The sequence below is a fragment of the Acipenser ruthenus genome, chromosome 22, assembly GCF_902713425.1.
Source record: "Acipenser ruthenus chromosome 22, fAciRut3.2 maternal haplotype, whole genome shotgun sequence".
Lineage (NCBI taxonomy): Eukaryota > Metazoa > Chordata > Actinopteri > Acipenseriformes > Acipenseridae > Acipenser > Acipenser ruthenus.
The window spans coordinates 22,809,154-22,834,478 of NC_081210.1; positions in this window are offsets into that span (position 1 = coordinate 22,809,154).

Genomic DNA, 25,325 nt, shown 5'->3' on the forward strand with positions numbered 1-25,325 from the left:
TATACATGGAATTCTGTCAGTTTATTTTCCCACAAATGAAGAGGAATGCTCAAGGATGCTTTGTCCAGGCAGTTATCTACAGTATTTTTACCACATGTTTTAATTAAGTTTTCTTAAAATCTATTCTGTTTTTGTGTATTTTCCTTAACAGACTATTGTTTATACCTCAATGATATTCCACTGCATTATCCAGTAAAACAGATTTAGACATTTTGTTCATACTGTAGTGTTGGCAGGTAACCAGGCAACAGGCACAAAGTCACGGTACAGTATCAGTAGCAGGAATGCGATTTCAATCACAACCTGCAGCTATGTGACTGTGGTAACAGAACCACTGCATACAAATTAAACTGCAGTATCAAATGATTTTTAAGCAATCAATATGCATGTAGTAGATGTGTTTTTACTGACATTGCATGAGGAATAGTCTTTAAGTGATGACTCTGTGGACCATTCCAGAGAACAAGAATCATTGCAGATTTCCATCCCAAAAGGGAACTGGTAACATACAGTATATCTCCAGTGTTTAAACACTGCGAAGACTTGTGGTGCCAAAGATATTTTCAGCCCATGTGTATCTTTATAGTTATTGTAAACACAATTTATATATACCTCCTTTCTGTAATTGTCTTTTGACAATGCATCCTTTTTCCTTAATAGGCCTGAGGGGCCACATGTTTAGGGGGGACATGTTCGCTATTTTAACCCCCAGCTAAAGGGTGATGAAAGCAGCAGCACTTGACTGTGGGTGCTTTTTACTTCATAATTGAGGGATTACTAGCAAGGCTGTGTTGCTACACTGGTGTTCTTGCCATGTCAGTACCTGTCGATTGGAGTGCCGTTGTGTTCTTTTTCCATTAGCACTTGTGGAACAGGAAATTAACTTTTTTGTTTTTAATAAATGTTCACGTTATTGGTTTTGATTTCCAATTTCAGAAAACAGTAGGAGATAAAAGTTTTCTGCGACTAGAAGCAAAATGTTCCTTTGTATTGTTCAAGTGTGGTGGTACATTGCTCATCTCCTCTGGTCCCGAATGTGTGTGTGTCATAAATCCTGTGGAAAAAAGCAAATACTTCCTACTTCATGTCAGCAGTCCCATTTGGCAATCAACAACACTGATGTCTGGTTTAAATGCAAATGTTTTTATAGACATATTTGTAAGCATACTAGATGTAGACACATTTATATATCGACTATTAGATCCAAACACTTTTCAATGATCTAACCCCCGGAATGGGATCCACCAGTGACCTCATGCCTTCTATACAGCAGGTATTGTACAGGAGAATTGCTACACCAAGGTTAGGCGTAAAGCTAATATTGTGAATACCCATAAGATTCTCTTAAAACCAAATCAAAACAAACACATTACCTGTAATCTGCACTGGTGATCCACTGTGACTAATGTTACCTAAGCAGAAGTATCATTTGATGTTAACATGTCTCTGCTAAAGTAACACAATTGGTTCCATTAACTCCCATTAAGAATAACACCATTGATTTCAACCTGTGTTTTATGGCTACTGAGCATGTGAGCTCAGAAAGGGAGATTCTAGTTTCCCTTGAAAGCTTTTCCCTATAATTGTTAGCCTCTTCTTTTTGAACTTATATATATATGAATCAGTGATTGGAAATCCTTGGAAATCAATAGTCTCGTCTGTCATGTGATTGGTTCACATCATTGTCAGTCCCGCCTCTTTTCAAAGGAACGCTTTTCTCCCCTGCACTCTTCACAAGAGAAAATGGCTGAACACAGATTCTGTGAGTTGACAGAAAATTAATTCTAAACCATACTACAAAAGAAAGATGATCCAAACAATAAAATGGTGATTAAAATGTCACTGTCACTGTTTTCAGACTTTTTGAAATTCAAACAAATTCAACTCGACGATGTAAACAAATATGACGGGCGGGATATAAACTGGATTATGAAGCAGTCAGCAAACCAGACGGAGATGGAGAAAAACTTTACTAACTAAACGGTATGAACTTCAAAAACATTTTCTGTTATTTATTTATGCTATTTATTTATGTACTTATATATAAATATATAAGTCAATATTTATTTACGGATGCTGTATCAACTTAAAATCCCACCTCTGCCACTGACTGACTCACTGTGTGACCCTGGGCAAGTCACTTAACCTCCTTGTGCTCCATCCTGCGGATGAGGTATTAAATCAATCTCCTATTGTAAGTGACTCTACATGAAAAAGTGTTACTTGCTTTGAGTTGCCACACGTTTACCGTGGTACTGAAGCATTTTTTCGTAGGAGCCACTGTACAACAGTGCATTGCAGTTATTGTACTCTTACAGTGGTGTGTACATTTACATTTAACAAAAACAATGTTATTTGGATTCTTGCACCCTTGCATGTATAAACGTTATCCTTTGGGCACTCTCTGCTGCAGCAAACCACAACTCAACTCCCGCTATTTATTCAAAACAATGTCACCTTACTCTCGCAATGCTAGAGATCTCGCTAAGAAGACATGTAGTGTTTCTGATTGCTTTACCAGCCCACTGAGCCACCAAGCTCTCTCAGTGAAGTTACTTTATTTATGTTAAAAGAGTATCAATCCTTATTTGCCCACTCCCATTTGCTAACAGATGCTACACGATACAGACAGTGAGTCTGAAAGATGGCAACATTGGTTTAAGGAAATTAAATTGGTTTTTAATGTCTCTGAAACAAACCCAATGTTATCTGTAACACAATTTAAATGATCCAAATTTGAATCAGGATTAACTGTCTGTATAAACCCTTCAATCTGTGTCCTGGTGCTTTACTGTTACAGTGTGGTTACAAATAGAGAATTCAAAGTAAAGCATTACCAAAGTTTTACCAAATTATTTTAGCAAAGTTGATTTCTTTTTGCAGCATGTGTATAAAAAAGTTATATTACATATGTCTATATCATGCTTTTGAAATTATTGAGTAAGATTTTACTAAATGTACTGTACGGTTCAGAATTTTACTAAAAACACCCCTGTATCAATACCCAGGTAGAGAAATGGTTTGTTATTCCATATGGAATGGTTTGCTCTTTTGTTCTACCTGGACTGAGAGAATAGTAACTCAACCCACGTTAAGTCCAAATGAGGTTTAATCAGAAAATCAAAGGATTTCAATCTTGTGAAATTTCTTCTGATGTAAGTGGCCAATTTGTAACAAAGTGAAAACACGATGAATGTAAATGAACACAGATGCCAATTCTGCTCCCTTTGAAACATCTGTGCCTTCCTGTTTGTGTCGATTGTTCTGAGCGTGCTCTCCGAATGAAGACTAGGCAGACTCTGTATCTAAACAATCTCTTGAAAAGAGGGGCCCTTCGATTTCTAATTGGCTGTTTAGAAATTCTGAACAACCACTTGCCAGAACAATTCTGCCTCTCTGTTGCAATTACAGCATGTGCTGCTTCTCAAAAAACCGAAATAACTCTCAACTATTGAAATGCCACATTCCTTGCTGAAGACTTGTTTGACTGCAATGCTTTTTTATCTCATTTTATTTCACTTCTCCCATGAGCAATTTGGTAGAGGAATTTGCCAGATTGTAATGGAATTATTCTTTGGGTTGATTGTAGAAGTTCTACCTTTTCAAGAATGTTATTGTCATCCCTCTCTTGAAGGAGAAGTTAAGGCAATATAAAATATGTTTAAAAGTTTTTGAAAAGGGTTTTTAGATTGTCATGATATATATGTTGATTATTGTGGCAACATAAAACAATGTATTCTATACCTCTCTACTCAGATAACAATAGTAAAGAAGCTTATTCGGGGTAAGTAGATTACTGTTTCACTGCGCCGTAACTAGCAGTTTTCAGAACACAGCCTTTTCACACACAAACCAAAAGAAACAATGGCTATCCCCACTTGCAGAATTCAAGAAACAATGACAGGATGATCATATAGTATAGTAAAATTGCATAACAGCAGGGTATAATGAAAACATAATATGATGATAATGATGTTACACACTTGTGCACACTTGGATACAATCTTTTAATAAAACAACATCCAGTGAAACCTTATCAAAAGGCCACATCTCAAGTCAGGCCATATTTTTACAGACACACTTCCATTGACTTCAGTGTTAATAGACATTCAATATTAAGGCCTACCCACTATTAAGGTCACATTTTGTTAATCCATTGATTGGCCAGAACGTACAAATGTTTTGACCATAAGAAATTGATTGGTTTCCTTGCAAGTTGCAGAAATAGTGCTATAGTGGAAATATCAATACAGGAGGATGCATTTTGCAAAGGACAAGCATTTCCTAATGGCTTTCGTGTCGGAGCCCTGGCTTAAACTCAGACCTTCTGCATCGAATCCCTACACAGTTATCGATCCAAAAAACTGCTCCTACCACTGAGCTTTCACAAGACATTAACTACGATAACAGAGGCACACTACCTGCTGAGCAACTCACACCTCTCAGTAACGAATATACATCCAGGTATGGACATGAATGAAAAGAAAATGTCCACAAAGGTAAACTGTTTTTGCAAGCTAAAACCACGCCAGCTGTGACCTTTAAAGAATGCTACATTCACAGCACTGTGGAGGTCACAGAATCAAGGTGTAAGCATCATATGAGCAGTTATGGATAGGCTCAGGCGGGGGAATGTTAGCAGGTGGAGTTTACACTTTGTCATCAAATCTACAGAAAAGAATAGCTGATGCAACTGGAACATTATGAGCTCTAAATATGCTTCATCAACACAACTGCTAATATTTCATATCCTGGAATAATTTTTCAGTATTGCGACAAGTTTACTGCAAGGATTTTGCTGATCTGAATTGCAGTCCAAGGTCCTCAAGAAGATAGTTCTTTGCTATCATGTAAGCCAAACATTTATAATTTGAGGTTGCACACTAAAGGTGAAAGCAAGGTCTCAATAATGCTCAGCTTTTAATCATACCAGTTTTTGCATGGGTATGGGCTGGTGATACTCATGTTTAATCTATAAAACAGGTTCCTTGATGACTTGAACACTTTCTCAACATTATTAGGTCACACTTTATTTTAGGGCATTAGTTAACAAACATATTTAAGCTAATAAACATGTTAATGTACATTATTTATTTTCTGTTAACTGTTAGTTAATAGTATATAATAAGGGCTCTCGAGTGGCACATCCAGTATAGGTGTTCCGCGTGGAATGCAGGATATGCCCTATGGCGTGGAGTTCGCAGGTTCGAATCCAGGCTATGTCTTTGTCGACTGTGACTGGAGGTTCCTAGGGGGCGGCGCACAATTGGCCAAGCGCCGCCCGGGTAGGGAGGGCTTAGGTCGGCAGGGAAATCCACCAGCAACCCCTGTGGCTGATAGGGCATCTGTGGGTCTGCAGTGGAGCCATTCAGATCTGTATTGTCCTCTGGCACTATAGGTCTGGTGGCTTCGCTGTGGCTCTACAGTGCAAAAAAATGACGGATTGGCAGGAACACATTTCGGAGGACGAAAACTTGTTCCCCAAGTCGTCGGGGGGTTGCAGCGGTGAACTGGGATAAAAAATAATAACTGGGGAGAAAACCGGGGTAAAAACCATTGACAACGACTACATTTTTATTAAAAATATATATATATATATAGTAGATCAGCTAAAACTGCAAACACCAGAGCCTTATGGATGATCAATACCCAGTCGATCATATGCTTGAAATCGGTTCAAATTCTTACTGTAGTAATGTTTAGCAAATTAAATCAGGTTTTTATTAACCATAATGCTAAACCTAACCCTAACCCTAACCCACGTGCAAGTAAAAAGTAATAATATGTGAGCACGGGGAATTGCACTTTAATTAATTCACGTGCAGTTGTACCGAGATTCCAATTGAATGATTGACTAGCAATCGAGTCTCGGTACAACTGCATAAAAGCTGCATGTTTTCACTCACTGGTGTTTGGGTGTTCGAGAGTGGAGAACGGGTGAGGAGAAGGAGGAAAGTTTAAGTAGGAAAGGAAATTAAACTAAAATAACCATTTATTTTACTCACCGTGTTTGTTTGTCTCCGTGCACCGTTTGTCTGTGTAGTCCGTTTTGTTTGTCTATTTATTTTGGGCGTGAAGTGCCGTGTCCTGTTTTTGTGTTTAAAACCTTTTATTTTCTGTTCTGTTCTGTTAATTATTAAATGCTAAGCGTTATCACGCGCTCAGCTTCACCAAAACCTCAAGTCTCCGTTGTTTATTTCCTGGCTCTGGTGTGACACCACCCACTCCGGCCGTCTTTGTGACAGTGACCCATTATTAAGAGAACATTAAGTGAGTTGAAAAATAACTCTGAACCAATGTTTCCATGTTCCCATCCCCCTTATTTTCCCATGTCCTCCTAATTGATTGTATTATCTTAAGCCTTATACTTGTTTAAGTATGTAGTATATACTACTACTATTACTATGACTACTACGACTACTACTACAACTAATAATAATAATAATGCAAGCATCAGACAAGTAACAGGAGGCAACAAAAGTTGGCACTAGTGAATATTACATTCTATTACATTTTAACAACTTAAACTTTTTGGAATCAGTATTGAGAAGGAGATGGCTTATGTTTCTATATTCACATTAATTTTTATAAATGAGAAAAATACATGATGTTGGGCATAAAATCCTTAAATACATGGTTGTGAAAAAGTAACTGCTTTGGGTCAGACAATTTCTGATATTAAACAAAAGATACGATCTGATGTGATCTGGGCCCTTTGTCGACTTCCAAGCACTTTCACTTTAAACAGACACCCTGTAGTCTAGAGCCTGAAGATTATGCCAGTAGCTTAGCAGACACTTCAGGGGAGGCTTGTTAGCAGGGTTTAAACACACCTGATCATCACAATCTCTTCGCTTCACAAATAGCTGATGAGGCACAAGCAAGACCCAGCCATTTTTACCTGTCCAACTAATGTATCATTGTGTTCAATGTGAAAAAAAAAAAAACTATATCCAGCTGGCATCATATTTCCCATCTGACATGCTTGATTACAGGAATATTTTCACCTAGGTTTGCATTTGCTTATTTTCTTGTTAAAATAAAGGTACCAGCATCTTAGCTTAGTTTTTTTATTTTGCTAACAATACCACTCCAATAATTGGATACCAATTTCAATTCTAACTGTAAGCTGTCACTGTGCAAGCACATTATATTTATTTATTTTTTACTGCTAACAATTCCTCTACAATAATTAGATACTAGTTTCACTTATTTTAACCTGTCATGCTGTAGGCCAATGTGGATTTTGTTCCAGTCAAACTTACTTTGCCATACTGTTACCACATGGTACATGGTTATGGTTTACCAGGCTTTCATTCCAAAAGAGATTCTTTATAGAGAACTTTATTTAATCATGTATTGACTTTTCTACAGTATTTATCACATATATGTTACAGTCATTCCGTCACTCAAGACATTTAACAAATCAACCATTTCGAATTTTGCCTAAAAGTTGTTAGGTCAAATAAATAGTTTAACAGAATGATTATGAACACATATAATGTATGTCAGGGGTCTCCAACCCTGGTCATGGAGAGCTACAGGGTTTTCTGGTTTTCATGTCAACTGAGCTCTCAGTTACTTAATTGAATCGATTATTGGTTTAATCAGTCATGATTAACAGGTGTTCCAGATCTTTAGCCATTGATGATGTAAAGACACCTATAAAACATGCAGGATAGGGCCTCTCCAGGATCAGGGTTGGAGTCCGCTGCTGTATATGATCAAGCTTTAAGGAGGCACCTTTTTTTAGTTTATTAATTACTATTAATAACTAGCTTGCTAAGATATTAACAAATGGTATAAATGTTTTATTGGTTGGTTAATATATACCTCATCACAAATTATTTTAAAAAAGCCAGATATCAGTTCAACAAACTTCAGATCCCAACCATCAAGTCAATTATTAATTTACATAGGGAACTAGCTCCACTGCCCTCAATAAGGACAATAATACAGCCTTAACTTTTTCAGTGGTCTCCTCATTTTACTGTCACTACTGATGTACATGTGACAAAAGAAAAGTTCTAACAGAGTGCAAGCTACTAAACATAAAGATGTTTTGATCTGGTTGGAAAGTATTAATCTTGCGTGGTGCTGTAGCAAATTGAGTCGAACAGGTCGAGGCAGGATTGAAACACTGGGCTCTATTGACAAAGCTTTAACTTGAATAAAATCAAGTTTTATATTTATGAAACAGATCTTTACTGTTGTTAATGAAACCAGCAACAACTCAGTTACAGTAATCAAACTTGATTTTATACATAAAACATTCTTTAAATAATCCACACAGTTTTATGAACCGAGCACACAGGTGTGGAAGGTCTGAATTATCTGATCACAGGACGTTTTTGTCAGTGGTCAGTTTAAGGGCCCATCTTTCGGATGAGACGTAAAACCAAGGTCCAACTGTAGTGACTATGCAGCAGCAGTTGTTGATGCATAGTTCACCCCCTAGTCTCTGTAAGTCACTTTGGATAAAGGCATGTGCTAAATGACTAATTAATATTAATAATAATTAATAACAAGGATCAAACTCAGGTCAGGCAACCAAAACATGAACTCTGCTGTGGCACAGATCAGTCAGTTCAGATTAACAGAGATTCTATTGCCTCTCACCAGGCTTTTAACAAGGTCTGCATTTTACCTTGTCAAACACTATTGCAGAAGACTAGCTACAAGGGCATTTGAGATTATGGTAATTGATTCTGTTATTGTCGTGCTTCAGTGCAAAGTTCAAGAGACTTTTTTTTTTAATTGTTTTGTGAAAAGGCCTAGAGGCCCATTTGAGCTTTAGTTATCAAATACATGTTCCATACATAAGACACTTGTATTCTTGGAGAATATGACTGGGCAATGCAGTATTTATAAGTACCTATGTTTTGAAGTGACTGTCAAATACACTTACTAAAATGGAATTTTACGCTTAGACTTGGTATATGAGCTGTCAAAGTGGTCTTCAGATTTTTGAATTCATTGTATAGAAATTTGATCCCAAAAAGCTACTGATGCTGGTTTCTGTGTTCAGTCTCTATCAAGTTATATTGACCCGTGAAGATAATATAGATGCCATTTGGGCTCATAAAGCTTAATATTGACTTAAAATCAGAATTTTTTAATCACAAGAATGCTCGATTTCCAATATATGTCAATAAGATACTTTAGAACACGCATCTTTTTTTAATATTGGGGTTAATACCAGATGAGAAAATCAAGTATGTAACACAATAAAAGGACTGAGAAGATAACCCACAGGAGCATACCTCAATATATACCATTGAGTGTTTAAAGTTATGGGTGTGTTTTTAGCTTTTTATGTTCTTGGTTCCATCTTTTTATTTTCGTACATTAGAGTAATAGTTTGCTTTAAATATTGGGTCACTTGACAGCCTTGTGATTCAAAGTGAATTGGTGTGTCAAAATTACTGGGTGGGCCATTCTTTACAATAAAAATACTACTACAACTACTACTATGAATAATAATACCAACAATACTAATACTAATAATTTCTGCAATGGTAACTGGCAGGATTAGTACAAAATATAATGTACAGTATTACTGATCCACCAGGAGACAACTGTTGGTTGAATAACCTTGCATAGCTTCTGTTCATTAAACAGAAACAGAAAATGTGCCAATCAAACCAGTACCTGGCCCCTAACTTCCAAGAACTGTATGACTGGCCTGCTCGATTTCCAGGTCTGAATCGAAATCTTGAGATGGTGACCTGTTTGGGGTTCTGGAAAATGAATGGTCCATGATATCTTGGAACTCCATTCTTACCATTGTGGAGACTCCAAACTCAGCCAGTACCTGACTTGTTAAACAATTTGACAGGTCAGTGTACGGGTAGAGAGTGAGAGAGATGCATTATTGCACCTTCTACTTGAATAGTTTACATCACGATTACCATGAAAAACACATTTCTATCTGACTTCACATTTTTTATCACTGCAACTAAACAATAGATTTGATCTCAAATCATCCCTGACAGTTTAAAAGGATGCAGAAGCATTGTGCCAAATAATAGCATATTATGTTTCCCATCGGTGGACATCCATACAGTACTTAAAACACTGATTGAAGTACAATTTTGCAACATAAAATATTAATCACATAATAATAATTAATAATTGAACTTAAAATACATGAAATGCAAACCTGAAAATCACTTTCTAGAAATAACCTTTTAAAAAAAGCAGATGGCCACCATAAATTTCTGAAGAGGACATAGACTGGCTATTTTTTTGTACCTGGTAGCACTGAATTGCGAGTACAGTAGTTTATAATCACAATAAAATTAATGTCCAAGCAGGTTCCAGTCTGCACAATGTGGTTGAGAATTGCTTTGTTCTTGAATCTGACAAAGTAATCCTGTGCCTTGTCAAGCAACAGTCTGTGGAATGAAAAATACATAAATAAAAAGTTACTTTTAAAAGGGCATTTTTCAGTTATGTATCCCTGTAATAGTTTTACAAACACAGCATGCTGAGGTAGGGAGCTGGCAGATGCAGTACAGCCAGGTCATCACTAAACCACACTAGATCAGCACTACCACAACCTTTGCTGTTTTGAAATGTGCTGAGTGTACAGTAAGTTGTTTCTACACTGTATTTAGGGCTTTCATTATCATTCATAGTTTTTTTTTTTTTTAAGGTTGTTGACGTAGTCACACCTAGAGGTATATTAGCAATAGAAGTGGCAGAAATGGTCCTCAATATATTAAAGCTCTACAGATAACCCAGTTGGGAGTCGTTCAATCAAGGTCTATTCACACCGAACGCAAATTGGTTTGTTGTGTGATAAAATGATACTTTCACTGCGATACTACCTTTCAAAACAGTAGCGACGGGCATGCATAGTAAAATGTAGAATGCTATCAGTAATAGCTTTTTGCAGAATACTTAGTTCAGTAAACCCAAACAAATCATACACACAAGCTATATCCAGTTCCCTGGAAATTGACTCCCAGATGTTCTCCCTCATAGCTGTGTCTTTGTAACATTTGCATCCTTTGTTATACAGCTCCGGGTATTCTGATACTACAATAATTAACTTTTCTTTCGCCATTGTTTCCTGAAAAAAGGTGCACAGAGGAACCTGTTTCTCATTGGTCAGTTCCCTAGCTTCCTTGTGACAAAAGCACACAAATAGACACCAATCCTTCAGTGTCGCCCCGTCACATAGCAGGCAGTGTGAATAGACCTTCACAATACACGTCCAGGTGCAATATCCATCCCATGCAAATCATATTAGCGCTTACATCACTGTAACACCAGAGAGCATGAATCGAATAATATATGGACTGTAGGGCATTTTGAGAAATTATTAAATCTCTGGCTTTTTATAATGCACTACAGTATTTATATTACAAGGATTTTTTAAATGAGATAATATATGTTGTTGTTGCCATCTCTTTTCGAAGTAACACAATATATATATTTTTTCTTTCTAGCGCTAAGGAGCTTCTGTACTCTCCAACCTCAGTTAGATAAGATTTTACTATAAGATTAGCCAAAATAAAATTAGCCAAGTCAAATTTGTTTTTTTTTAGACATGTTTACATTTTCTTGTTGGCTAAGAAAAATCTTGATTGACTGAGAAAGTTACCTGTGCAATGACTTTTTGACTTCACAAAAGTACAACTACAACACTGTATATATATATATATATATATATATATATATATATATATATATATATATATACCAAATTGATCTACTATTTGATATGCTGAAATATTAGCAGAGTCTTTACAATACAGACTATGCATACAGAGTAAGTTTCTTAGACACAAAGTTCAAATTAAGTCAAGGAAAATACTCACTACTACATTTACTGTAGCAGCAATTTGCTTTCAAGTTTCACTGAAAACAAGAACAGAGGTTAGAGGAAAAATTATAATAATAAAAAATAAAAACAGATGCAAGGTTTCCTTTTTTCCAAACTGTGACCTTTTGGTTCATAGGAGAGTGGGTGAATCTTTGATAACTAAAGCAAATAAACATTTCACGATGTGCATAACACTGTGCCAGCTCACTGTTCTAAATGCATGACAAGGTTACACATTAGAGGTACATTTACATGCACACATTGCTTCCTTTCTGAGTTGCTATGGGTATAAAACTGAGATGGAAATAATTATGTTATTGTGCTGCTCTCTGATATCTCTTTGGATTTTAATTTTCTGCTGGTGGTTAGGCATCTGCCCATCATATGCCGCTTTGCATATTCTGCTAAATGCAGACTTCCCTCTCTGCAAGTGAATAAGACATGTATGCTAAACAACTCATTAATTAGTCCCATTTCATTGGGATCAGCACATTTCAAGTCTGTTTATGCACTGAAGCAAGGCCTTTGAAAAATGCACAATTTACTGATAATTGCTACTCATACAGCCACCTGTATGTCCATGTAAAGCTTATGTTTCCAATTTATATCTACAGTCTAAAGATAGTGTATAACAGCAGCTTTAACATTTCATGTTTTAACAATGTATTAACAGTGTAACTGTTTAATAGATGAACCACATTTATTTAGTTGCTAGATGTATATTTTATACACAAGATCATCATTCTAGTAGAGCTGTTATTAGTTCACGCACTGCAAGACGTTATTTCCTTTTCCTGCTTTGGTTGGGGGGTGGGGGGGAGCTATGATAGTGATGTACATGTACATGTTGGATTGCTGCAAGATACGGTGACTGTACAATAAGAAAAGCCAATTTCTAGTTAAATTGAACCCTTTGCATCAATAAGCAGCCTCCGCTGGAGTCTTTATTAATTACCCACGGTACAATAGTTGTCTGCCTTCTTGGGTTTTATCCAGCTTAATGAAAAGACAGCTGGATCTTCTCACTCTTATTTAATCATGAAGTCTTTTTTCATATTTTTAAAGACTAACTAATTGTGTAATTACAGTTGTTCTTTAAAAAAACAGTGAAGGCCTATATAATTTCCATCGTAATATAACCTCTTCAGTATAAAACAAAACACGATAAACTACAGTAAAACAAAAGATATACAGTACCAGTATTATGTCTAAAGTTCAATATAACTACTGCTATCATTTTATGAAAAAGCAAAGCCTTTTTTATTTTGTGTCACTTTGTGTGTCATCTAAGAGATATTTACAATGAAGGTGCACTGTTTAGAACAAGTTGTATGTTAATTGCTTATTTTTGGGTGTAGTGAATTAGGTATACACTTTATTTAAATATAAATTTGTCTCTAGTCACCCACTCAGTGACATAAAAATGTATGAGACATACCATATTTAAGTTCAGGATCTTGTAGAACTCGGATTCCTTTGACAATAACCGACATTCACACAATGTGTCAGAAATATAAAACAATAGTTTATTTAAGAATAAAAAGGGGAGCACAACTATATTACAGAAAGGAAAAGCTATTGGTTAGAGATATGCGTGGATAGTATACATTGATTTCATAGTCAAACAATTACAATGACCATAACATCACGGCTTATCACACAAAGTGTCTACTGTGCATTCATATTTTCAATATCCATTTCTCATTGTAATTCATATCAATATGCACGAGAATTAATTCAACTTCCCATTCAGAATGGAATGCAACATTCCAGTACCTAATTTAGCAAATCAGTTTTACCGTGTTAATTTAGTTTAGACGTGATGTACCAAACTAATAATATGTTATCAACCTTAATTGATTATATATTCAAATTAACTAAAAAATGGGGCAATGATCAAATTCTCTGCATTTACGAGGCAACTCCTTTGAGTTGCACATTTCAACAAACAAAATACATTCCTTACACACTCTAAAACAGGAAGCTATATTCTATTCCTAGAACTGTTTATCTACTAACTTGATAGCAGTTGCTACAGTTAATTTCTCGAGTCATAAAGTATCTAATATGCTGAATACTTATTGATTTTCAACAAAGAAGAAGTCAGTCTTCTTTGTTGATGAACACTGCAGCTTCCCTCTCTGGATCTGAAGTTCCAATGAAAGAAGACGGTACTTTGCTTGAAGTACACATTGTATTGCAATGGCTCGCAATAAACAAATAGTTATTTTCAAATGGAGATCAGCTTGTTGATTTCCAGTAGTCTGGCAGCATTATCTTTGACTTGTCGGCAGTTTTCCAACTGGAAATAGTTCTGTTGATCAGGCATAACTCAGTTCAGATAATGCGTTGCAATTGAAAAGTTATGTAGTTCGTAGAGGTGTTCTCGTTGCAATTCTTCTGTACGGCTAGTACATTACCTTAGGCCCAGCTGCTGGCTATGCTTCTGTCCGTTTCGTGGAGCGACGTGGAAACCAAGACCCGCTTTCAGATCAAGACAGTGTCCCATTTACTGTTTCAGTCTCTTGTAGGACAAAGAGCTAGGGCTCTCTTCAAAGCTGATTTTAGCCATTCTTCAGAACATTGGTTCTTCCTTGCCTTCTGTGAATTCAAGCAGTTATGCTCCCATGACTTCAGAAACGTTCTTCCTCTTGCCTGGAGCCCTGTTCCTTGTGTGGGGAGCTTGCTTAGTGTGGGAAGAGCGTATGGGAAGCATGTCCTTTGAAAGTCGTGCGGCTGCATTTGTGATTCTCACTTCCACACTGTGATTGGTCAGTTTCTTTATTATGGGCTGTGCCCGAGTCCACGTGGGGTGTTTCTCATTGGTTGTTCTCATTTAGAGATGGCTCCTTGTTCTCAATTGGTCCACTGTTCCGCTTGTTATGGCATTGTAGTGAAATGGAATACAAGATGTCCAACCAAAGACTGTTATCTGTCTGTTTGTCTAGGTACAGTGATGGCAATTCATTTAAATATCACACTAGTTAACTGTAAAAATCAATTTAAATAAATAATTAAAATAGATTACCACTTTGAAAAGACATGATCATTCTTATAAAAATGCTGCTCATTGCCTCAGTGGCTTTGTGGGTCTCACCTTGATTTTTGATCCACAGTTTACAATTTTGGCTACAAATTCATAAAGGTTCCAATGGGCTAGCTGTTATTTCTACAGTGTTCCACTTTAATTCATTATAAATCTGTGGCAATTTTATTAAACTTATCTTCAGAACTAGGAAATACATTACAAACAAACTACATAACATGTAGATGTTACTCTGTTCTATGAAATCCAATTCTATTCTATTAACATTCATATAATTTTAGTCCATTTTTTAAGTGTAGATTTAGTCTGTCTAAAGCAGAATTCATAATCAAGGAATGTAAATAAAACTAAAATCCATACTAGTCAATTCTCCTACAAAAAAAACTACTGCCAGGTGTCAAAAGGACCTTCCGGGTCACAGTACATCAAGGTCAAAGGTTAACATGGTTTCCAATCTAAATTATCAGAGCGTTTTTGTGAAAGGCAGTTGTTTCAAACAGAATTGTATGTTTTGTCAATAGAGGAACTCTTGAAGATGCATAGAGCTGATATGCCATTAAATGGTTCACTATGTTGTCTGCCCTTTGAACATCAAGCCTCTGTGACACCCAAGGCAGATATAAAACCATAGCTTACGATTCTTATGTTACAATGTGAAACTGGATTGAGGTTTGCAAATCTATCTTCATTCATGTTCAATTAGCTTAGTGGAACACTAAATTACGTTTAAGTAACTATTAATTAACACTGAATGATAAATACACAACAGTTGCATTTATAAGCTAAACGTGTGTTACTGCAATTCAATGTACCATTGTGTTCATGCATTTCATTGTTTTTTTAAAGCTTAATTAAAGGATATTGTTCCATGTAATTAAGCCCTACTAAAGTTTAATACTTATGTCATAACTCATCTGTATCGACATATGAAATTAACAGAATAAGTAAGAGAAATGCAATAGGTGTATGTTAATAAACTATAATAATAAACTAGCTGACAAACTAAATTAAGAAAACACCCCTACATACGATAAAATGCAGCAGCGGCTCTAACAGTAATTATGAATACAATAATTATTGGTTATTAACACAGCACCGCCTTACACATGTTAAAGCATTTTAACCACTATGTAAAAGAGCCAGACTCATCTGCATTTGTGGTTTTACAGCTTTTAACTTCATCTCATCTCACCACAGAGGACAGACTCTGTAACAGCAGTGTATCATACAACACTGTCCGTTACACGTGCACACCTTACCTAATTTCCCTTCGTCTTGTCAACTGGGACTCATTTAGATTTAGACTTTGTTAATTTTCTTTTCCAACACAAGCTGTCCCAATACTTGGCGGAGGGTACTGTAGTAGTGTATACTGTATACCCAGTTGTGAGCACAGCAGTCTGCAGGTCACAAAAACAAAACTAATGGGTGGTGCCGTAATTACCCCTGCATTTGGGTTATTTTTCTATATTGGTCAAGATGCTTGCTTAGGGACTTTGTGATAAACATATACTCTTCCTCTGCTGGTTCCATGTGTGCTGTTATTGAGATGTTCATATCGTAGTCAAAGTCTCAGAGGGGAAGAGTATTACAGTCAAAGTATACTAACAGCTGATGAACACTTGTTTCAAGGTCCCTAGACAGAGTACATATCTCCCAGGAGGCAAACAGCTATAAGATATAAACATGTACGTGGAGACAGAAATCAATTTCAAAACCAAAAGGCACAAAAAGTTTGCTTTAACACATTATAAAATGTCTAAACCCTTGGTAACAATTTGAATCCATATAGTTTACTGGTTCTGTAACGATAAGAAGACCACAACCTAGTTGAAAGACAGGAAAGAAAATGAAATACAAAAATAACTCCCAATTTTAGTATACATTCTGTATGTGAATTGTGTTTTGATAAAAAAAAAAAAAAAAAGCTTAAAGGCATCCAGCCAAATGCATCTCTTAATTATTATGTTGAACTAAAGCAAAATAGCAATAATGATATTGCTGATAACCTCCTGGAGGGAATCTAATGTAAGATGAACTTGAATCTCAAAAACTCCAGAGAGTTTTGAACTCCAACTAACAAATGACTGGAGGAGAGTGTATTTATAGTATTGGAGAAAAGTCAACATTCACGTGGCATCATTAGACTGGGCCCTGGTGGGAGAGTTGGCCTGTAGCCTGAAGAGTTACTCATACCACTCATGGTGCTTGATACCTAATTAGCTAAAAATCTAATAATGTAAACGAGAACCACATCATTAAACACTGACAAGCTCTTCATGAAAATTCTTAAAACATTATTTATTTTCCATTTACACCAAAAATAAATGCAATCAATGTAAACTTTTATTTGTATGACTGGCATAACTTAGCACATGCTTCTTCTTCCTGTACCGTCTTCCACAACTGCTGTGGCACATGCTTAACCTGCACCCACTGTCACGCCTCTTTCTAGATACTCTAGATCTTTGCCTTTCCCCATTTCGAGTACTGTTTGCATTTGTGCTGCTCCCAAAGCTGGTGTTATTTTCTTAGGACTTAGTAATTTCCCGGCATGATGAATGGAGGTGTTGTGCTGTTGTTTAAGACATTCGACATAATGCCAGTGATAATACAATGGCACTCTTATGAAGAGGAGGAGCGTTAACCTTCAGGGCCAGATTTTCAACTGGTCCACAATTTGCAAATACAGGTCAAAATTCTGTCTTTGCTTATACAATAAATACAGATTAGACATCTGTATGTGCGAAAGAATCCAAGACTGAATTTAAGTTTGTCTTTGTCTCTGTTTATCACCATCTAACAACACAGCAGCTAAGGCTGTTTAAGGCTACACTGATGAAACTAAAAAGCAACGTATGAAGCTTTACTACGTTTTACTATCTGCACAAGTCAAAATGGGGAGAGTTTTGCTGAGAGCACATTTTGATAGTAGCTGATTGCTAATCAGTGTGAGAGTCTCGCAACATGAAGCTGCCAACCAACCAAATAACAAATTAAATAAATAAACACTACATTTAAGCACTTCTTTCTAGGCATTAATTATATACAAAAAAACTGTTTGCTTTTTTAACACCTCAGCAGCATGCACCCTAATTGGCCCACAGAAAGTGTCAAATGTGTTACTAACGAGTATGATGGATAGACTGAGTGGTGCTGTGTGGCAACAAGACTCTGGGGGCTTGTTTATATATATATATATATATATATATATATATATATATATATATATATATATATATATATATTTATATATACACAGTATATTGTAACCGAGCGACACTCACTCAGGTTCTTTTCAGCACACAAATCCAACACACTCCAAACTTTTGGTTTTTTAATACTGTGCGTTGAACAGTGTTTTTATTAACAATGACAAAAATAAATAAAACTAAATAAACACTAGCTCCTTCGACGCGCTAACTAAACATTTGTCAGGAACCTACTCTAATAAACCAGACAGCTAAGCTGTTTACCGGCTGAAAAACACACAGTTCTACACACACAGAATAAGAACACAGAGTACATTTTTCATTGATATGACTGATAACACACACAGTCACGCTCTTCACACAGCAGAGCCCAGAAGAGACGAACTGCTCTCCTTAAATACTCTGCACCTGGCTCTAATTTACAATGATAGCCAGGTGCAGGTGATAATTAACAATTAAACATTTTAGGGCCAGGTTTTCTGCCTGACCCAAAAGAAAAAAAAAAAATATATATATATATATATATATATATATATATATATATATATATAAAAGTTTAAAATATATATTTGAGTCATAAAGTCAATACTGGAAACTGTTCTGTTAGCAGAATGTGGTCCTCCTGTTTTTCCATTGTCTGCAATGACAAATGGAATTGTTAGTAGTTTTGTTATGTTAACATGCACAAATACTAATAGGCCACTGTCTTGGTTCTAGGGAGAATTGGAATAAAAGATTATTATTATTTAAACTGAAAATATGTCTAGTAAAATTAGGATGCCAGTGTTCTATAAGTGAACTTTGCAACACTGTATACATGTAATTATGTTACTATTTATACTGTGCTATAGTGTAGGTTAAATATATATTGCCAAGTCCTGTAATGATATAAAAGAAGTCTGATCTTAGTTCAGCTTTGGTACAGTAACCAATTAATAGAGCATTGTTACAATATCTGTCTTGTTTGATATTGTATATTGAAATTGTCTCAGTAAAAACATGTTCAAAGCTTTTTTTATTGTTATAATTTATTTCTTAAATAAAGTTACATAGAGGTATACTTTAAACTTGTCCAACACACACACACACACACACACACACACACACACACACACACACACACACACACCAATGTCTGGCATTAGATTAAGTTTTGCCTGAGTGGAACTGCCAGCAGATGAAGGAACCTACAAGGATAGGAGACATGGACAATGAGAAAGGCAATGACATGTGACAGGCAGGCACACAATAGGTCATTGGAACTGGTGGCGCTTGCTTTTCTTCTTGGGCTACATTTACACAGGCTTACACTGTAAATCAACTGTCTTGAAAAAGAAGCATTCTAATTGTTTCTAAATAAATCCCAATTAATTCTTAAGAAGAGGTTGTATGTTACAATTATTTGATGGTTTTCAAGGCTGGTAGAACGTAGTTGCTAAAAATATGAGCTCCAGCTCATCCAGAACTCCGCTGCTCGTCTGGTGTTCTCTCTGCCTCGCTTCTCCCACGCAACTCCACTGCTCCGCTCACTCCACTGGTTCCCGATCACCGCTCGCATCTAGTTCAAGATAGGCTGTAGGCTAGTTTGTACTAGCCTACAGATGCCTTGACCAGACTGCATCCAGCTACCTCCAGACCCTCATCTCTCCCTACACCCCCACTCGACCTCTCCGCTCCTCCTGCACTAGAAGACCGGCTCTACCTCCTCTACGCTCCCCTGCCTCCAGAGCCCGCTCCTTCTCCACCCTCATATTTAATTTGTATTTAATTATATCTTGATGTAACTATCACTGACACTGTTATCTGCTCCGTTACTGAATCGTATTTTGTCATACTTGTACTTGCTAGAACCAAAGTCATTGTATTTATCACTCTTAATTGTATTATTACTTGTACTGTGATTCTTGAAATGTATTTTTGTTTACGACTCTAAGTCGCCCTGGACAAGGGCGTCTGCTAAGAAATAAATAATAATAATAATAATGATTGAACCTGTTCAGGATTCAATGACTAGTACCAATATTTTGATACAATGTGTGATCCGACTTGCATAACAATTAATGGGCCAAGTCTTGTATTAAGCAAAAATCTCCTACAGTATATTAGTGTCCTTTTTTTTAGTCTACACCATTCACATTCCTATATACTGCTCAGAATAGTACAGTCTATCAAACTGCCACATAGCTGATGCCTGGAAAGCAAACAGTTACAATTTCATGCTGGTTTTATTGCCTTGGAAGAAAATGAATTATTTTCTTTCATTTCAGCAGCTTTAACACATCTTCTGAAACAAGGGACTTGAATTGCAACAATGAAAGTGCGTAGGAGTCTGTTTCTCAATCCTATGATCCAAGCAGTACAAGTTACTGTTTGATATTTAGGGAACAAAACCCCATCAAAATGCACATTAATGTTATAACTGTTTCTGCTATGACTTTGGGCTAATGGTACATGCAGAATTAATAATGCAACATGTACAATGGTTTCAGAGTTCACAGAGTTATATCCCCTATGAGTTGTAAATAAGTAACAGCTTATTATTTGTGAATAAACACATAATTTAACCAATCTAATCCAAAAGAATAGTTCTACTATACATGTAAGATGGTGCTTCAGAATGTTGGTTTTAATCAGTGCTCCCACCTTAACACCACAGTTAGAATTAAAGAGCTTCAGACACCAGGTTCAATAATTGAGTTTCATTAGGGTTAATTAAGGGTTATAAGGGCGCTTTCAAATATCTTGGGTTGGCCTAAAACACTGGACTCACATTCACCTTGTGATTTAATGTGATAGGCTGCTAAAATATGAGACAACCGGGAAAACTGACAGTGTCAAGTGATCGCTAAAGAGTATAAAGTTGCACTTCCCAATAGAGGCAGTGTGGTCTAGCTGTATGCACATTGAAATGGTAAATGCAGAGCCAGGTCTACATTTTTGCAATTTGTATTACTGTAATTTTAGGAAAATAACACTGACCTTGTGTATTGCACGAACCCTGTGCATTCTGCTCATGACTGACCAGTTTAATTTAATATGCCTTGTGTAACGCTGTGAAAGCCCTGCTGGTGTGCATGTGTATGTGTTGGTGTGGGGAATATTGGGTTCACATGGAAGGGGTTCAATTTTTCTGTCAAAACATGTGAGAATATGGCTGAAGCCATGAATTGAATAAGTGATTAAAAGATGAATTGAGGCTCATGTTGGTGAGAGGTGGAGGTACGTGTTTTGTGTGCTGTGCAGGATTTAAAGTGTTTGTAGGGTTTTGTGAAACACTTTATTTTGGCCACTGGGCCTTTTGTTTTGTTCCGGTGTTTGTTTATTGTTATTTGTTTGTAAATAAACGTGCATATTAATGCATGGAACTGCAATTTTTGTGTCGGAGTCTCTCTTCCATGCAGATAACATGTGATGCTACTCTGTCACAAACACGTGTCTCTTGTAACACACGCTCCTCTGGTATACAGCACGTCCCGTACATGAAGCACATCCTTTGTATAGCATGCTGCAATTCGTCTAACATTTGATAATAGGTGTCTCTTATGGAAAATATAGGTTATCCAATTTGTGCAGACATAAATCAAACCAGCAACTATGTGGCCATTAACAAAAAGCAATATCATCAATTCAACATAATCTAAGAGGTACTTAATTTATATCACTGAGGGTCATTATAGTTGAATAAAATAAAGAATACATTGTGCATATTTATCCTGCAAAGTTTGTAAAGAACTCATTATTGGGACTAAGCTTGACAGCAGGGCACTTGCTTCTTTGATACTCCTATTTGTACTAATATGCAAACAATAAAGCACCAGAATATCTTATTCTATTACAGTAGGTGGTTGCTGCAAGTAGTAACAGTTCTAGATATATATTTTTAATAATAAATGAAGAACAAAAGGGGCAAAAATACATCCACTATAATGCAACCCATGGCTACAAGAATTTAACCAATATTGCAACAATATTGTAATACAAACAAGAAATGTCTTATTGTTCTAAGTAGAGTTCCTTGCTTGACTAATGCTTTTAAAATTACTTTGCATGACAGAACTGTGAATGTTTTTTAAGCTAAGCTAAACAGAGGATTGGGACTGGGATGGGGAAGAGGGGACGATGACTTGTGTCTCAAATATTGGTGAACTCAATTCTGTGGTAGTTTTCTGCAACACCAAACCATCTTTTGATTCATTATGTAGACCCAGGGCAGAATGGCAGCGAAACCCACACTGCACCTGCATGCACCAGGGTTGACAGCCTGTGTCATCGTGCAATACCTTTTATACTTCATGAACACCAGAATAAACAAACAATGAAAAAAAATCAGATGCAAATAGCATGTAAAAGCACAAATAAACCATTAATTTAAACCTTTTAGCTGTTAATTACATCTGATGTAAATGTTACATTTCGGCACTGGGGTTATATGTATAATTTGTATTATGACACTTACAAATTGTTAAGCCAACCAAATAAAAGTGTTTTTATGAACTAAACCTTTTCTTGAAAACATCAAACACAGGTTGAATTGAGCTTCGGTGGGGTTAATTGACATGTGCATTAAACAGAGTGCTAAGACCACAACAAAGTCATTATTTGTTTATATCTCGGCTAATGATTGGATTCATGTTCTCTATAGAATGCCTGTAAATGGAGGACTATTTATTCATTGCTGATTCTGTCTCTGAAGGGTTCCTTTCTTGTCAGTGGTTGCCACAGAAACAGTTTGCCTGATCATGTACTGTGCTGAGTATAATGTGTTTGATGAGAAACATCCTTTTTTTGCAAACAATTATTTTTATTATTATTTTTCCTTTCTTTTCCCCACCCTTTGGGAATAGGGATATGGGGGAAACAGTACAATAGAAAAGTTACGCTAATACAGAAATACAGCATAATATTCAGACAAAAACAAGAGTAAGTGTAGCCAAGCTGTGGATCTTTCCAAAGAAATAATATCACGTAAATATTGTAACCAGATCGAAGAAAAGGAGATACATTTGTTTAATAATTGAGTAGTTTTAGGAGAATGTGTGGCTGAAGGGAGAGATGTGTCTAACACTGAATTGAATAGCTGATTGAAATCTCCGGCCAATATAACAGGGATATTCCCCAATGAGGCCAATGTATGTTTCATTCGGTCAAAAAACTGTGTCTAAGATATTTGGTGCATAGAGAACGGCAATACAGACCTCTACGTTATTCAACAGCGTAGTCACATAGCAAAATCTCCCCTCCAAGTCATTAACTTGAAGACGAGTTTTAAGGTACAAGAAATAATCTAAGCACTGTGCTCTCTTTATAGGATGATTAACCCCTCGTAAATTCCAGAAGTTAATGACAACACTAACCATGGTCAAAGATAGGAATTGAAGATAAGGGAGAGTGAACAAATAAAATACATATCACTCAGAAAACAAACATATGTGACATGGAGAAAGATCACCATCTCGGCATTCATCATATAGCAATATCCTATAGGACAGTAGCATAGTAATGACAAAAACGCAGTAAAATAAACTGAGAGGGGAGCGTGGTTACAAAAATGTAGGATGATACAGAAGAGTGCCACAGGGAGCACACTGCATATCATAAATCTCAAGCCACAGTTTACATCTGTACTCCCTCTCACTCGCTTATTCCGCTCCTTTTCTACTCCCAAATCCCCAAATCCCAACCTCCCCTTCCCTACTTCCATCTCCCTAGCATCTCTCCCCCACCACCCCAGCCTCCCTCCCCACCCCCCCGGCCAATCCAATAATTGTCAGCGTGAACCAGACTACCGTGAGGAGGCTTGCTGTGAGCGAAACCACCTCGTGAATAGGAAAAATGAACTGCAAATTGATCAACTGTAAACAGCATGCATATAAGCAGGGGACTTTACCTTTTTTTACCTCCTCTGTTTCCATCCCCGTTTTCAGTTTAATCTTGCATGTTGATGTATCTTGGCTTTTTTTAATATACACACAAATATAAGCATGTTTACATAGCTTTTTAAATCTATGTTTGCAATTTTTAACTCTTTTGATATATTGCTGCTGTTTATTTCACATGTATTGCAATAACAATGAAATCTCACATACCATGTATTAATATTATTATATTAGACCCTAAAAACAGTGTTTTTGTTATACAGAGACCAGACACAAGCCAGCTGAAGTGTTACTGTAAGACCTTTAGTAAGAATATGAAACATTCATTGTTCAGGACTGGCATCTTGGAATCTGCAAGATTTCAAACTAGTATATACAATGAGATATTGTAATCTTAGTCCCAGAGTAATCCCAGAAAACCCCACAATGAAACATTTCATAAATAAGATTATAGATGGATTCTAATAGAGAGAACTCTGTAATATTGCAAACCACAGACGGCAAATTTAATAAGAAAAAACTCATATTGAGATGTGAAAGCCAATAAGCTTTATCTACCACATGGAATCTTAAAGGGCACTGAAACAACCTCTTGCCTTGGGATTCTAGCCATTGTCTCTGAGCACTAATGAGCTAAGTAATGACATGACAGAATGATGTTAAATGGGTGACTCTATGCTGAAGCGGTCCAAAGGATGTGCTTAATTAATAGCGCCCTATATAATTGATTCTGTGAGGCAAAACTTGAATTTAGCGCATATCTGATTCTAGCCACCCTGGGATTGGTATCACCAACTTGAAGTAAGTGTGATAAAGTATTTTTTTACATATTTATCTATAGCTGTATGCTGATTGCACCACCTGGCTGAATGTAACTTGCTTAGGAAAACACTTGTTCTGTACCAAACTACCACAGAAAGAAATAGCACCTTCATAATGATTTCAGCATAATTCATTTACTGTGTTTTTATCTCAATTATTTTATGAAATATTTTGTAACAGGTTAGATTTAAGTAAATTGGTGTAAACACTTCTTGTTACTACCCACTGTCTTTAATAATGCATAAAACAAGAAAACAAACTCAGCAATGTTTAAGTATAGATTTGCAGTAATATTGTAGTATGTTGTGCTTTTTTGTGCATATAGTGTATTTATGTCTTTTTTCAATGCTGTGATATATTTTACATTTAAGACACTAGCATTTTTATTTTTTACACAGTAACTTACCATAGTTGTTCTGTTGTGTTTATGTTAATCACTTTCTGTGATCTGTAATCTTGTTTTGGTACTGTAGATCAACCTAGATCAACCCAGCACAATCACCAGATCACAAATGGATAGACAAGTCAGAAAGCAA